We start from the raw sequence: 15,811 nt of genomic DNA, 5'->3' as shown, positions 1-15,811 counted from the left end.
TACAGTCACTGTGTACATACATTACATTACTTATCCTGTATTATAGTCCAGAGCTGCGCTCACTATTCTGCTGGTGCAGTCACTGTGTACATACATTACATTACTTATCCTGTATTATACTCCAGAGCTGCGCTCACTATTCTGCTGGTACAGTCACTGTGTACATACATTACATTACTTATCCTGTATTATACTCCAGAGCTGCACTCACTATAATGCTGGTGCAGTCACTGTGTACATACATTACATTACTTATCCTGTATTATACTCCAGAGCTGCGCTCACTATTCTGCTGGTGCAGTCACTGTGTACATACATTTCATTACTTATCCTGTATTATACTCCAGAGCTGCGCTCACTATTCTGCTGGTGCAGTCACTGTGTACATACATTACTTATCCTGTATTATACTCCAGAGCTGCGCTCACTATTCTGCTGGTACAGTCACTGTGTACATACATTACATTACTTATCCTGTATTATACTCCAGAGCTGCGCTCACTATTCTGCTGGTGCAGTCACTGTGTACATACATTTCATTACTTATCCTGTATTATACTCCAGAGCTGCGCTCACTATTCTGCTGGTACAGTCACTGTGTACATACATTACTTATCCTGTATTATACTCCAGAGCTGCGCTCACTATTCTGCTGGTACAGTCACTGTGTACATACATTACATTACTTATCCTGTATTATACTCCAGAGCTGCGCTCACTATTCTGCTGGTACAGTCACTGTGTACATACATTATATTACTGATCCTGTATTATACTCCAGAGCTGCACTCACTATTCTGCTGGTACAGTCACTGTGTACATACATTACATTACTTATCCTGTATTATACTCTAGAGCTGCGCTCACTATTCTGCTGGTACAGTCACTGTGTACATACATTACATTACTTATCCTGTATTATACCCCAGAGCTGCGCTCACTATTCTGCTGGTACAGTCACTGTGTACCTACATTACATTACTTATCCTGTATTATACTCCAGAGCCGCGCTCGGTATATGTTACCGAGCTGTAATATAAGGGAAATCTCATGGCTCTGTATTTGGAGGGGATCAGCCATGTTTATCTGATCTTGTACAACTCCTAAAAGTTATGTTTGTAGTAAGTTTAGTAGAAGGCTAAAGAAAAGAACTTGAGTCTCGACAATGGGGGCTGCCTAAATATTCCTGACATCATGCCCTGGATTTTACTGAGTAATCCCTCCTAGTAACTCATACAGCCTGGAGGCAGCTCGGGGCTATATTTGTCATGCAGGTAAAGCTGGCAGTCTCCCGGGGAAGGTCAGAATTTAGAAAAAGTATAAAATGGCTTTATGATGCTTCTTGTAATCCTCCTTCTATTGTTCCGTCTCGCTCCATTTTTAAAAGTCAAAAATTAAAGAAAAACAGTGCTGGTTATTTCTGAGATCTATCCCTTGGAAAGTTGGATGACAACCAATTCTCTGATATTTTATTCTTCTGCACTGTATACAGAACAAGACAAGAAAGTGAATAAAAAACAAAAACAAATAATAAATAAACAACAAAAATGCAAAATAAAATTAAAGGGATTCTACCATTAAAAACTTTTTTTTTGTTGTTGTTGACACGTCGGAATAGCCTTAAGAAAGGCTATTCTTCTCCTACCTTTAGAAGTCTTCTTCACTCCGCCGTTCAGTTAAAATTCCGTTTTCCATCAGTATGCAAATGAGTTCTCTCGCAGCACTGGGGGCGGACCCTAGTGCTCAAACAGCACTGGGGGCAACCCCAATACTACGAGATAACTCTCCAGTGCCACCTCCATCTTCTTCTGGAATGTCGTCTTCATGCGTCTTCTTCTGGAGCAGGCAATCAAACTTCTAGGCCTCAGGCCTCGCGCAGAGCTGACTGCGTATGCCCACGGCCACAAGAAAAACATCCGCTTACACAGTAAGTAAGTGGCCACTTTCTTGTGACCTGTGGGCATGCGCAGTCGGCTTTGCCCAAGGCCTACAAGTTTCACTGCCTGCACCGGAAGAAGATGCATGAAGACGACGTTCCAGAAGAAGATGGAGGCGGTGCTGGAGAGTTCTCTCGCAGCATTGGGGACGCCTCCAGTGCTGTTTGAGCACTGGGGTCCGCCCTCAGTGCTGCAAGAGAACTCATTTGCATACCGACGTAAAACGGAATTTTAACTGAATGGCGGAGTGAAGAAGACATCTAAAGATAGGAGAAGAATAGCCTGTCTATAAGGCTATTCCGACATGTCAACGACAAATAAAAAGTTTTTAATGATAAAGAAAAAAATTTTAAGATGAAAAAACAAAAATGTAAGAACAAAATCAAAAAGTTAACAAAAAAAAAAAATTTTAAAACTAGAAATAATAAAATCATATAAAATAAAATAAGAAAAAATAAAAGTAAGTAAAATAAAATAAAGTTAAAAATATCAAATAAAAATTAACGGAAGGCCAAAATCAAAAATTCAAATTTAGATTTAAAGTAATCCAAAAAATTCCTAATTGAGTCAAGTTCAAAAAAAGCCAAAATTGTAAATATAAAATAAAGTAAAAAAAAAAACATTGAATGAAGTAAAAAGATAAAACACAACTAAATACAATAAAAAAAAGTTAAAAATTCTGATGATACAAATAAGCTCTTAGAACTATAGAATTTGATATTTTCGCGCCTCCTTTGGTGATGGCTCTCGTCTTCTTGTTGCGCCGCTTTATCGCTTTGTTCTGGGCTTGGAAGGGTTTTTATGACCGACTTTCATTTCCTGCTATCAGGGCTCAGATTGGGGTGACCTGGGTCATCCTGTGCGCGGAGGAAGGTGTTTGGTATTCTGAGTCCAGCGGCGGGGAATGACAGCTGAGGGGAGATAACTCGGGTTCACCTCTGCGGGGATTGGTGTAGAGCGTCGATAAAAAAAAAAAGTTATTACACGTCGTTATTGGGTGTCACACTGTAGATTACAGGCGCGAAATGTTGATGCTATCGCTTCAGTATTCCCTGCCAAGAAGTACCGTAACCGAGGGGCGATAATGAGGTAATGAACAATCCGAAACCTTACCGTCCATCCCTTATTTAATCGGAATTACCCATTTTTTCGGCAGTAGGAGCTCCATTTTTTTCCCTCTGCAAAAACATCGAGTTAAATCATAAAATCTGCCTGACTGCAGCCACCTCTAGGGGGAGCTAAGGAGATTACTGCTACTATTACTAGTTACTATGGTATAAAGTGAACTTCTAATGCTCCCCCTAGTGGTGGATTGAGTTAGACAAAACTTTATCATTTACCTGCATCTATGCATGGGATATGGAGTTTTTAAGGATTATGTGAGGTTATCTAATGTAGACGCCTTATCAAAAACCCATGTTAACCAAGTTCTTGACAGCCGTATAGTCCAGATGATTCCTTGCTCACCGTTACTCTTCTTGTACCTGCCCAGATATGAGTTCTGAGATGAGCAGCTTTCCAAAGCAACATGATTTTGCGATATATCTATTTTGCCAAATGTCGCCAACCGGTGGTGGTGTTGAGAATTACATCCTGTCCAGGATTTTTCTGTATTGTAGTCATTACAAATTCGAGCAAATTTATGGGCTGACATGATAGATGATATGGGTGCAATTCATTTGGACCAAACTGAAACTCTCCGGGAGGTTTTTGAGGTCCAACCACGCTGGATACCGCAAAGGGGCTTAAAACAAAAAAAAAAACAATACCCCCCTGCCATAGGTCCTGCTTCAGTAGCCATTGATCATCCTGTTCTCTTTTTCGTCGTCGTCCACCAACTTTATCATATCATTCGGGCCCCGTGTTACTATTGAGGCCTGTGATTGGTCACAGACATGTCATGGAGGGTGACACAACGTGACGGCATTGGAGCAATGGAGTCTGAAGACATTGAAGATGACGGAGAGCACTGAAGAAGAGGACAGGACTTACGAGACGCGAGGACTTGACATCAAATTCCAAAAATTTTGGATTCATTAGAATTTGAAAATTTTGGTAAATTTATAATGGATTTGATTCATTGCCAATCACTTATAGTGTGAGTATGGAGATAGCTGTGACTTATTCTGTCGGACCACCCACTGGAATTACGGTAATAATGTAAGTTGCAGTACCCAATCCCACCCATAGACAGGAGTGGCGCTGTTTCCAGAAGAAAGCAGCCAGTTTAATACACCGTGTGTCGTTAACATGCGGCAGATGAACCAGGAGTGAACTTGTGGTAATGAAGTGACTTTATTTACAGAGTATCGCCGGTTTCTCGCCGCCGTCTCCTCTATTAGTTACATAAATCACTCTTTCTAATACTCCTAATAATGCATCACCCTACAGCGATCGTCACCATATTCCAAGGCTCCTTCCACTGATGTCATATTTGGAAGTAATTATTTTATTGAATATATTGTTATCCCCGGGACAAGCCACGTCGGCTCGTTTCTTCATCTGAGCGCGGACCTCCGGGCGGCTGTCTCTGCGCATTTGTAAACATACCTTTCCAATTAAAGGCAGCCTGAGGGGCAGATATGGAGTTTGTGTACAAAAACATGGCTGAAAGTCAATCCTATATAGCATGATAAGTATGGCGACGGCACGGCGATGCGGAACCGACGTTACATTCATTAAAACTCTACTTAAGTGTATCCTTTTTTGATAAACAATCAAGACCTTACTACGGCACCTATAAGTGTCTTAGACTACCAGGAACTTACGCTAACATCTCCACGTGTCTGGACTACCTTCCCTACCACCTCGAGGCTTCCATATTGTACCGTCTTGGCCATAAGTTGCACTCTCGAACCAGCTCTGTCTTGGACCTTACTTCAGTCGATGCTCTAGTGCTGCAAGGTTTTTAAGGACCCTCCCCCATCAGTTCTTGTCTAAGCAATAAGGTTTCTTTGGATACTGTGTCTACAAAGACATATTTGTACCACTTCCTGGCTAGAATTCTTTGCCTTACCCCCTTGTCTGCTGCCCATTCTGCCTGACCGCTCACCTCAAACTTTGACTGTCTTGACCCTTACACCATCTGCTTTCTACTTTTTAATTTTACCCCGGCAACAAAAAATGGCCGTGGGCATGTGCAGTCGGCTCTGCCTGAGGCCCGACTGCGCATGCGTAGAAGTTGGAACCCAATGCCGGAAGAAGACGCGGAGAGAGACCGTTCCATACAAAGGTGGAGTTGGCGCTGGAGATTTCTCTCGCAGCATTGGGTACGCCCCCAGTGCTGTTTGAGCACTGAGGACTGCCCCCAGTGCTGCGAGAGAACTCATATGCACACTGAAGAAAATCGGGATTTCTACCGAACGGCGGCGCGGGGAAGAACATCTAAAGGTAGGAGAAGAACAGCCTTTGAAGGTGAAGAGCACACAATCTCTTGAACGCTACTTTCTACCTTACCCTAAGGCCAAATCCATTAGGTCCGTAGGTCCACATCTCTTACTGGACAAGTTGGACGGTTTCCAGACAGTATATAGGACATGGAGCCAAATTCTTCTGGGGCCGTGTTGGGTATAGCACCATAGTTGGACGAGACCCCATACAGATGACTCTAGTGGGCCTCGCCCGTCACCAGATCTTTATGACCTATCCTAAGGATCCTGGCCAACCCCTTTAAGGAAAAACTACAATCTAAAAGTTTACTTTTTCTTCTTCTGAGAAGTTCCGTAAAGTTTTACGTTCAGCCCATGCCCCGGAGGGTCCTTTAGTTTCCTCCATCCAATTATGTGAGCTTCATCGAAGGGAAAAATAAAGGAAATCTAACAAAAAAAAAAATCTCTTTCTGCGACAATCAAAGTCCTTTTGTTCACTTCGCCTTTCTGCCGATGTCACATTAGTCTTAAAATCTTGTTTGACTTTTGTGATTTTTAGAAGTCAGAAGAAACGCGGAGCGGAATCAGCGGAGACTTCTAGTGTATGATGCCGGGGGTAGATAGACAGTAAAGAGGGGGCTGGAAGGAGGGTGTCGCTCCGTAACCCGGGCGGGATGGCGTAGACTATCACTTATATTATAAGATAAGTATAAATGGCATAAAAAAGTAACAAAAACTACCTAAAATGATTGAGGTTGGTCCTTTTACTCTAATACGGCCGATCATGTCCGATGACTACTTGGGGTTGAGCCGATCTTGAGATTTCAGGGTCGTTTTTAAAATCTGATTTTCGATCATTTCCCAGCCTATCCCGATCATGAAATTTGCTCGATCGCTGATCGACATCCGATCTTTCCCGATCACGATCGCTCAACCCTAATGTTAGCTTTTCCCACAATGATTGGCCAGTAGCCAAGCATTGTGGGAACTAACGCGAGAACTTGATCCCGCCTAAAAAGATCAGGATTGGAATTCCGATCGCTATCGTGAATTTTGCTCGATCACCGATCGGGATCCGATCTTTCCCGATTACGATCGCTCAACCCTAATGTTAGCTTTTCCCACAATGATTGGCCAGTAGCCAAGCATTGTGGGAAGTAACGTGAGAACTCGATCCTGCCTAAAAAGATCGGGATTGGAATTCCGATCGCGATCGTGAAATTTGCTCGATCGCCGATCGGAATCCGATCTTTTCCGATCCTGATCGCTCAAGCCTAGTGATCACTGATCGGTTTTTGCTTGTTCTCTAAGGCCTCCGTTTCTCGTGGTGACAGGTCCGGTATTCGATTTACAGGTTAGGCCTCTGATTGGCTGCAGTGTTCACATAGCAAAAACGGAACATCACTGTTTTCACATCGGGAGGGGAGGGGAGGGGGCCTGTATAGAGAAGTCTGGAATGGCCACTCCCGACAACAGAGGTCCTTTAAAGTATACTACTTGAACTTACAAAAAATTACCAATAACTAAATTTTTTTAAAAATTGTGTCAATAAAAAGAAAATCACAAAAATAAAAAATAATTATAACAAACCTCAAAAAAAAATTTAAAAAAATATACAAGGGCCCAAAATATATAACTAAAATACAGTAAACCTATAACTATGGACGAAACTCATACCAATAATAATCTATACACAATACATTGAAAAAATACAATAAAAATGAGATTGGAAATAATAAACAAAAATGAACGAAATAATAATCCTATTAATATTATAAATGTGAAAGTTTGTGAGTTTGGATGTTTGTGGGTTTGTGTGTTCGGATGTTTGTTAGTCAATCACGCAAAACCCGCTCGACCGATTTGGCTGAAATTTTCCACAAACATAGTTAATACACCCCATTACGCAATAGGCTACTTTTCGTCACAATAGCGCACATACGTTTTTCCCAGGACCCCCACAAACCCCAAACTCACATCACCATCTCTGCAATCTCACACACTTTGGACCATAGCAAGCCACAAAATTCATATTACCCTCTACAGCCTCGCCCCTCACCCCACACAATCACATATACACATACTTTACCACTTTGCCCCTCACCTTAACGATACTCCAGGAGGCTCTCTTTAACGCTCCGGAGCAGCCATGTTTGCCAACCCCCACCGCTCTGACAATCCATATATCTGATATCCATACATGTTAGGTATCCCCGCGTCCAAAATCGCCCGCTCTACAAAGCTATACAAATATTTTTCCTGTTCGGTAAACGCCGTAGCGGGAAAATTGGTCAAAAGTGCCAAACTGCCGTTTTTTCACTGTTTTGATTCTGATAAAAATTTGAATAAAAAGTGATCAAAGCAATAACATTTCCTGAAAATGGTAGAACTACAAAGTACACCCAGTCCCGCAAAAAAAGACGCCCTATACATCCCCGTACACGCACGTATAAAAAAGTTACGGCTTTCGGAATATGGCGACTTTTCAAAAAAAAATTTTTTAACAGTTTTGGATTTGTTTTTAAGGGGTCAAAATGTAAATAAAACCATATAAATTTGGTATCCCCGGAATCGTAACGAAACACAGAATACAGGGGACATGTCATTTTGGTTGCACAGTGAACGCCGTAAAACCAAAGCCCGTAAGAAAGTCGCAGAAATGCATTTTTTCTTGAAATCCACCCCATTTTGAATTTTTTCCCTGCTTCCCAGTACATTATATAGAATAATTAATGGCGGCATCATGAAGAAAAATTTGTCCCGCAAAAATTAAGACCTCATATGGCTCTGGGAGCGGAGAAATAAAAAAGTTATGGGGTTTAGAAGGAGGGGAGTCAAAAACGAAAATTAAAAAATGCCATCGGCGGGAAAGGGTTAACTTCAAATACTTCTGTCCCAAAGTCACTATGTAAAGTTTCTCACAACACCGTATATATAGCAGCTCAAATACAAAGTAACTGCAACACAAAAGTCTCACGTATTCTCTGAATTACAGAAAAAACAAGATACAAAGTTACATTTCATATCCCATACCTTATACACAGTACGAAAACCTTACCCGCGCCTGTATATACCCACTGCTACAATCACCGCAGACGAAGTCGCGGGTAACAGCTAGTAAAAAAATATTTGAAACATTAATAAAAATTATAAAAAATAAAATAAAAATATTAACAGTAATGACAATAAAAAATAATAATCAAAGATGTAAAGATAAATAAAATATAGATATAAAGATATAAAAATATGAATAAAAAATTTAAAAAAATCTAAAAAATAATAATAATAATAATATAAAAACTTTTCCACGTCACCCTCTTTTACAATGCTCCTCTAGCAGACGAGGACAGGGTCTCGGCCATATGATTGCACCAATTATAAGTTGGCTCCGTCACAGTCCGCTGCCTGAACAACCAACGACTTACAAGACCCGGCATCTGCCTCTCCTCCATCTCTGTGTATGTGGCTACATTCTAAAATTAAACACCCAATTAGCGGCGGGTTTTACATACACAATCGGCGGCTTATTAAAATTACAGATCTAATGAACGCGATATTTTACATTTAATCTGCATTTACACATCAAGGGCCATTACTAGGAAAATGGGATTTCAATTTATTTAGGAAGGTTCAATGTAATACGACACCTTAAAGTAATTATATTAACATCATGTCTCCCTTGTGGGATTCTTCCATTATGAGAGAGTCGCTTTTAGATGTTTGTACCCCTTGTAATGAGGCAAAAAGAGCAAGAATAAATCTCATGTGTGAGGGAGCTGGAAATTATAAGAAAATGCACAATACGTCACTGCATCTGCATAACATGACCAACTTAAAGGGTCACTGTGACCATACGTGGAAAGCCCAATGACATACATACTCTAATCGGCGCTGTCACCCTGAGCGTTTTGGTGTTTTGTTTATCCAAATCCTCTCAGCCATTCCAAAGATACAAGCCCTTATACTGTTGACACTAAATAGAGCCCACTAACCGTGTGGGTGGTAACATGACTACAGCACACAGAGACCCCGCCCCCAGAGAAACCACAAGTTACCACCCACTTAGCTAGTAGACCCTAATCTGTATCAACACTAACAAGGCTTGTATCTTTGGAATGGCTGAACGGATTTGGATGAACTAAACACCAAAACGTTCAGGTTGACAGCCCCGATCCGATGATGTATGTCAATGAGTATTTTATTCTCCTCTTTAAATATTGTACTTGCCTATTTTAAGGCCATATTAGGGCCAGTCATACCTTAAGGACAACTTTCATGTCCAATCAGGAATTTAATAGACTAATTGCTGCAGCTTCATGTCGGAAGAAGTACAGCTCTGAAGCACAAACTGCTGCTCTGTGAAAAAACCGGCCAGGAAGCCAATCTAAGTTACTTATGTTTCTGAAATGTTCGGAAAACCGGAAAAGATAGAAGATACCACAAGAACACAAAACAGCAAGTTTGAGTGGGAAAGGACAGGGAGAAGGTTTCGGCTGCAGGGCTCGGCCGCTCGGCCATAAACAATGCAGAGCTTCTCCCTTTGTTCTATCTCCACTAGGTTTTTTGCCTCATGATCCCAAGTACAATATGGAGGTGAGCAGTAGCCACAGAATCCATTTTCTCCGCAAGATTTCTTTCCGTTAAAAGCAATCTAACTCTATCAGAGTCGGTCACCTTTAACCCCTTCATGCATTGATCCTAATCGGAAGAAGAACGCATAGCATGGGCACATATCTCTTACCTAGACCTCTGCCACCTTCTCCGGTTCACCATAAGTTCCAGACTGATGGCTTCATTCCTCCCTTGACAATCCAGCCAGGCTGAAAACGCAACATGTCCCAAACACGTCAGACAGAAATAGATCTACAGACAGTTTGGTTTCGAGTGCTATGTTTACCTCGAGTCCTGTTAGACTAAGTGACAATGACTTCGGACGGACTTGTGAGATGAGTTTGAGCTCAGCGTGGAATGGCAGAGACTAAGTCATCTGATGCTGACCAATGACTCTAATTATATACATAAAGGTACAGGGGTCCTATTAAGTTTATAACAGGCCACAATTCCAATATGGCACCCTGCCCCTCCCCCACAGTAGCGTAGAGTGTTTGGGTACTCTCAGCAGAGACCTATCACTTGCAAGGGGTTATTTTAACCATAAGCATGCAAACAAGGCGCCTAAACGAAAATGATGTAACAACTAACATAGTCACAACTTTACTTAACATAGCTCCACCTCTGAATATTATAACCCCAACCAAGAGTAACAGAGCCACACCCATGAATATACCCCCAATTACACTTTTAATTTATATGATTCCACCAAAGAATATTATACCCTACCCATGAGTAAAAGAACCACATTCACGAATATTCACCAAATTTATATTTACACCTTTAAGCTACACGGTTCCACCTATAAATATTCTAGCCCCACCCATGAGCAACAGAACAACAATCATGGATATATCTCAAATTCATAGTTACACTTTTAATTTACACTGTTCCATTTATTCTAACCCTACCCCTGAGCAAGAGCCACACCCATGAATATAACCCCATATCACAGGTACACCTTTAATTTACAGGGTTCCACCGATGAATATTCTAACCACACCCATGAGTTAGAGCCATACCCATGAATATAACCCCATTTCACAGGTACACCTTCAATTTACAGGGTTCCACCGATGAATATTCTAACCCCACCCATGAGTTAGAGCCATACCAATGCGTATACCCCCAATTCATAGTTAGACCTTGAATTTACATGGTTAAGCCTATGAATTTTCTAAAGCCACCCATGAGTAAGAGAGTCACATCCATGAATAAACCCCAATTCATGGTTCTACCTATAGAGATTATAAACCTACCCAAGAATAACAGAGCCACACCCATGAATATATCCCCAAATCATAGCTACCTTTATTTACATGATTCCATCTATGAATATTATAACCTCTCCCATAAGTAACAGAGCCACACCCATGAATATACAAACAATTCAAAGTTACTCTTTTATTTAATTGGTTCAACCCATAAAAATCCGAACCCCACCCACGAATAACAGAACATCACCCTTGAATAAATATGTAATTCATAGTTACACTTTTAATATACATAGCTCTACCTATGAATATCCTAACCCCACCCATGAATAACAGAACCACGCCCATGAATATGCCCCCCAATCATAGTTACCAGTGTTATTTACATGGTTCCACCTATGAATATTATGACCTCTCCCATAAGTAACAGAGCCGCATCCATGAATATACAAACAATTCAAGGTTATTTTTATTTTACTTGGTTCTACCTATAAAAATCCGAACCCCACCCACGAATAACAACACAACGCCCATGAATATACATATAATTCAAAGTTACCCTGTTAATATACATAACTCTACCTAGGAATATCCTAACCCCACCCATGAGTAACAGAACTACACCCTTGAATATACATACAATTCATAGTTACACTTTTAATATACATAGCTCTACCTATGAAAATCTTAACCCCACCCCTGAATAACAGAACCACACCCATGAATATGCCGCCAAATCATAGTTACCAGTGTTATTTACATGGTTCCACCTATGAATATTATGACCTCTCCCATAAGTAACAGAGTCATACCCATGAATATACAAACAATTTAAAGTTACTTTTATTTTACTTGGTTCTACCTATAAAAATCCGAACCCCACCCACGACTAACAGAACATCACCCATGAATAAATATGTAATTCATAGTTACCCTTTTAATATACATAGCTCTATCTATGAAAATCCTAACCCCACCCATGAGTAACAGAACTACACTCTTGAATATACATACAATTCATAGTTACACTTTTAATATACATAGCTCTATCTATGAAAATCCTAACCCCACCCACGAGTAACAGAACCACACCCATGAATATACCCCCTATTCAATGTAATTGATGCTAATCAAGTTATTATTTACTCCTGGGGCTCTTTGGGCGCCAACCATTGAGATATATTTTGTCAGCCATTCTGTGACTGTGATATTAGAGAAGTGAAGTGTCGCTTAGATTCTTTGCCTTTAAATGAAGCATAAGAATTATTGAAATTTCAGCTGAGCAAAGAATCGGGAGTGAGAGAGCGGATTCTGTGCCAATAACCCACTGCTGCAAATCTCTCATTTCTAATTACTAAGCAAGCTGCAAGACACATACCCAGAGTGCCAGCCAGTTAGGAAGTCACGCCAGACGGGCACAGCCACCCAACCTATTCAGATTGTCATTGGAATTAAAACTGTAGGCATATCAGCTAAGCCGCGCCAACAGCCACCGCACTTCTAAGGACTTTGTGCTGTTAAATCTGGCAGAACAAGCCTATAGTTTATTGTTACTTTGTAACCAATATGGAAATTTTCAATTTGGTGGCGTTTATACACCGCAATTACACAATCTTAATAAACACGAAGGCTGAAGGCTTATAGGCAGGTAGCGCTTGTGAGTGTCTTGCAGAACGGCGCCTCGGGGTGTAATATTATAGCGTTTTATTTCCTACTGGCGGTCTTTACCATCTTTATGGCTTTTTATTCTTAAACCTTGGCGTCGAAAGCGTTGCTATCTCTCAAGGAGGATGTGGGCTGTCATGTGGGCGCGCGGACGTCTCTAGGTAGGCTTTTGTCTCCTGTATTGCTTCGAGGAGACATAGGAGGCTTAAAGAGGTTATCCATGGCCCAGAATTAGTAACCTAGGCTTAGGATGGGTCGCTTATTCGAGTGACCCATTATTTCCAAAAATTTGGGGTTTACCAGATGCCGTAGTATAAGTGGAGGTCCAGAAACATGATAAACAGTCATAGTCACCTTCCCTCACCACTCCGGGGCCACCATATAGAGTCCAGTGTTGGTTCCCAGGCGTCTTACGGCCTTCAGAGGCCCCAGGGAACAGCTAATGCCTGTGATTGGGCCTCAGTGGTCACAAGGGGCAGGTCAAGCTCAGCTCCCATTCCATATCAAAATACAGTGAGTGACCAGGTGACCATATGGCTCCAAAATGGCTGCCGATAGCGGCAACTTCCTGCCTCCATTTCTAACAGGAAGTACAACTCAAGGCGCAACATAACGGCATTAAAACACCCTAGATAAAGGATGAACTATGGGTAAGTGGGGTAGGGAGTCCCCTTTAAGAATCCTGTAAGTTAGATCTACGACGAGGGAAAAGTTAAGCCAAATTTATAAAATGTGGGACCAAGAGTGAACCAAGTCCATGTGGCTGTGTCCCCGGAGAAGGGGCAAAGCTTTGGTTGGTCCCATAACGTTTGCTAAAGGGCAGGACTGATCTGGTTAAAGGAATAGCATTGTTAAAGGGGTTGTCACCTACCCCCGATACTCCATTCTCGTGTCCGATGCCTGCTGCGGCCGAGCTTTGGTCTCACCAGTCACGTGCTGGGTATCAGTGACATCATTGCCAATGATATCCAACACGTCACCTTACCCATCACTGGCCTCAGCGGTCATCTGACTTGCCTCACTATTAGCCCAGTTGGTGCAGGCCCAGAATGGAACAGAGAACCCAATTCCAGTATGGCCACTCCATTGGTTTTGTACTTTGCCTTTAAGTCCTTTTGATAAATGAGGGTGTAGGCAATTGCCCCAAGGGTCATGGAAAGAGGTAAAAGTGTAAACCACCATTAGTGGGCAAAATCGTGAAGTTGTAGCCATTTAGTAAGGGCAATGGGGTCAATTTCCTTCGGGACGCTTTCCCTTTAAAACCCCCGACTTATCGAAATTGACTGGAACATTCCGGGGGATAAATATGGAGGATTCATTGTAGCATATTTTTGTCAACATCCCTTCCGAGCTTCCATACATCACATTCAAATGGCAAATGATTAGCAATGTGATCAAAGCGCTGCCAAACGCGACTCTCCAGACCTCGCTCCTCTCGCTATTTTATCATCTGTCACTTCCCACAAGCAGAAAAGTTTTGACGCAGCCTGTGATCTGTTTTTCCTGGCGAGGCGCGATGCGAAACTTTATTGCTTCTCGTGTAAAAATGAGACGCTCGGCATTTTCTTCTGGTCTGTTTCCTCTGAATGTTAAGTGGTAATTATTCTTTCCCGTTATTTCTTTAAACTAATTATGATGCCACCGCTAGACAAACAAAATAATGTCTGGATGAGCAATCTGCCGCCGCATCGGTGAGCACATTCATTTAAAGAGACCACACATTCATTTATGGATACCTGAGAACCCCCAAGAGGCGGGGCTTGTGCTGATTTGCATAAATTGTCTCAGTGAGCTGTAATTGGGTGGAGCTTAAAGGGGTTGTCCATTGAGGACAAAAAACTTGACATAAGGATCAGAATGGGACACAATACTCGGCTCGACAGTGGCAGGTTTGTCCCACTCTGATACTTTCTGGGTCCTCCGGCAGTGCCTACTTCCTGCTGTCTCTTGACACACAGGAAATGACTGCTCAGCCAATCACAGGCCGTAGTGTTGATCCGCCTCAGTGATTGGCTGAAGGGACAAAAGGGTCCAAGAAGTTGGGACTCGGAATCCCATGGAGCTTTGGCATAGAAGAGGTGGGCTACCAGAGTGGTGAGTATAGTGACTTTCAATTTTTAACCCTTTCTGAGATCTTTGATAAAGATGCAATACCATACACAACCTATAGACAGGTGTGGCAGTATTTTTGGAAGAAAATGGCCAATTTTTCTAAGTGTCCCACCGATCTACCTGAAGAGCCAATCTCCCAAGCCATAAAATGGGCCAATCGAATCTCCCGTTTATGAAGACAATCACTTCCATAGTTTCTACTATGACCCTACAGGCCAACGTTTGGGAGTTCCAGTGAAAAATTTGCATGACCACACCCTTTTGTAAAATAAAGACCTACCCCCTTCCGTGGTGTGCCACACCCCTTTTGGTGCTTGAGACACCATTTTTTCTTTTTGTGATGGCCTGAAAAGTGTTCATGTCACGTATAATATGACCAAAGGTTGCAGGAACGGTAGATCCATCTACTCTTCTGAGACATGGGAGGTCAACCCTTTTTTAGGGAACCTCCTGGGCATTCACGAGAGTTGGCATCACCCATTCTGAAGGCTGTACCGACAATTACCACAATTAAATCAAGGGGGTATGTTCTATAGGGCGAGCTCATATGGCTGTTTTGGGAACCTTAGACAGTGGGCTTCCAGGATTGGGTGCTACTATTAGGACATGGGGTGGGCTATGCAGAGGACTACATTGTTTACAGATGGTGACCAAAAGGAGCCGTCCATAACCTTCAAAATGGCTGACGATGGTTTGTAGTTATGAGCTTTCATCTGATTCTTGTCAAACCCGATAAATCTGTTTGTTTTACATCTAATCCTCATTTTAGTCACAAAATAAATGAAAAATCCATGAAACATGGAAGACAAGAGAAGTTTCTGACAGTTGTCAGGTAGATAATTAGTATTATTTGACGTCAAACGTCATTTACTTACAGATGAAGCCGCTCTAATTATAGAGCCGA

The 15,811-nt window shown here is 41.8% G+C and overlaps 1 protein-coding gene across 3 annotated transcripts in view; it reads right to left on the bottom strand.

The window, feature by feature from the left end:
• LARGE1 (LARGE xylosyl- and glucuronyltransferase 1) overlaps positions 1-15,811 on the bottom strand; it is a 273,247-nt gene that overhangs the window by 227,750 nt on the left and 29,686 nt on the right. The window contains exon 1 of one of the 3 annotated variants that reach the window (XM_075275350.1): positions 10,047-10,269. The exons of the other annotated variants lie outside the window; for them this stretch is intronic. The gene's annotated coding sequence lies outside the window, so the exon portion shown is untranslated. Of the gene's footprint in view, positions 1-10,046; positions 10,270-15,811 lie in introns of those variants that run through there. 3 annotated transcript variants of the gene reach the window in all.

This window comes from Leptodactylus fuscus, chromosome 5 (assembly GCF_031893055.1).
Source record: "Leptodactylus fuscus isolate aLepFus1 chromosome 5, aLepFus1.hap2, whole genome shotgun sequence".
Taxonomy (NCBI): domain Eukaryota; kingdom Metazoa; phylum Chordata; class Amphibia; order Anura; family Leptodactylidae; genus Leptodactylus; species Leptodactylus fuscus.
This window is presented reverse-complemented; position numbering and strand designations above follow the sequence as displayed.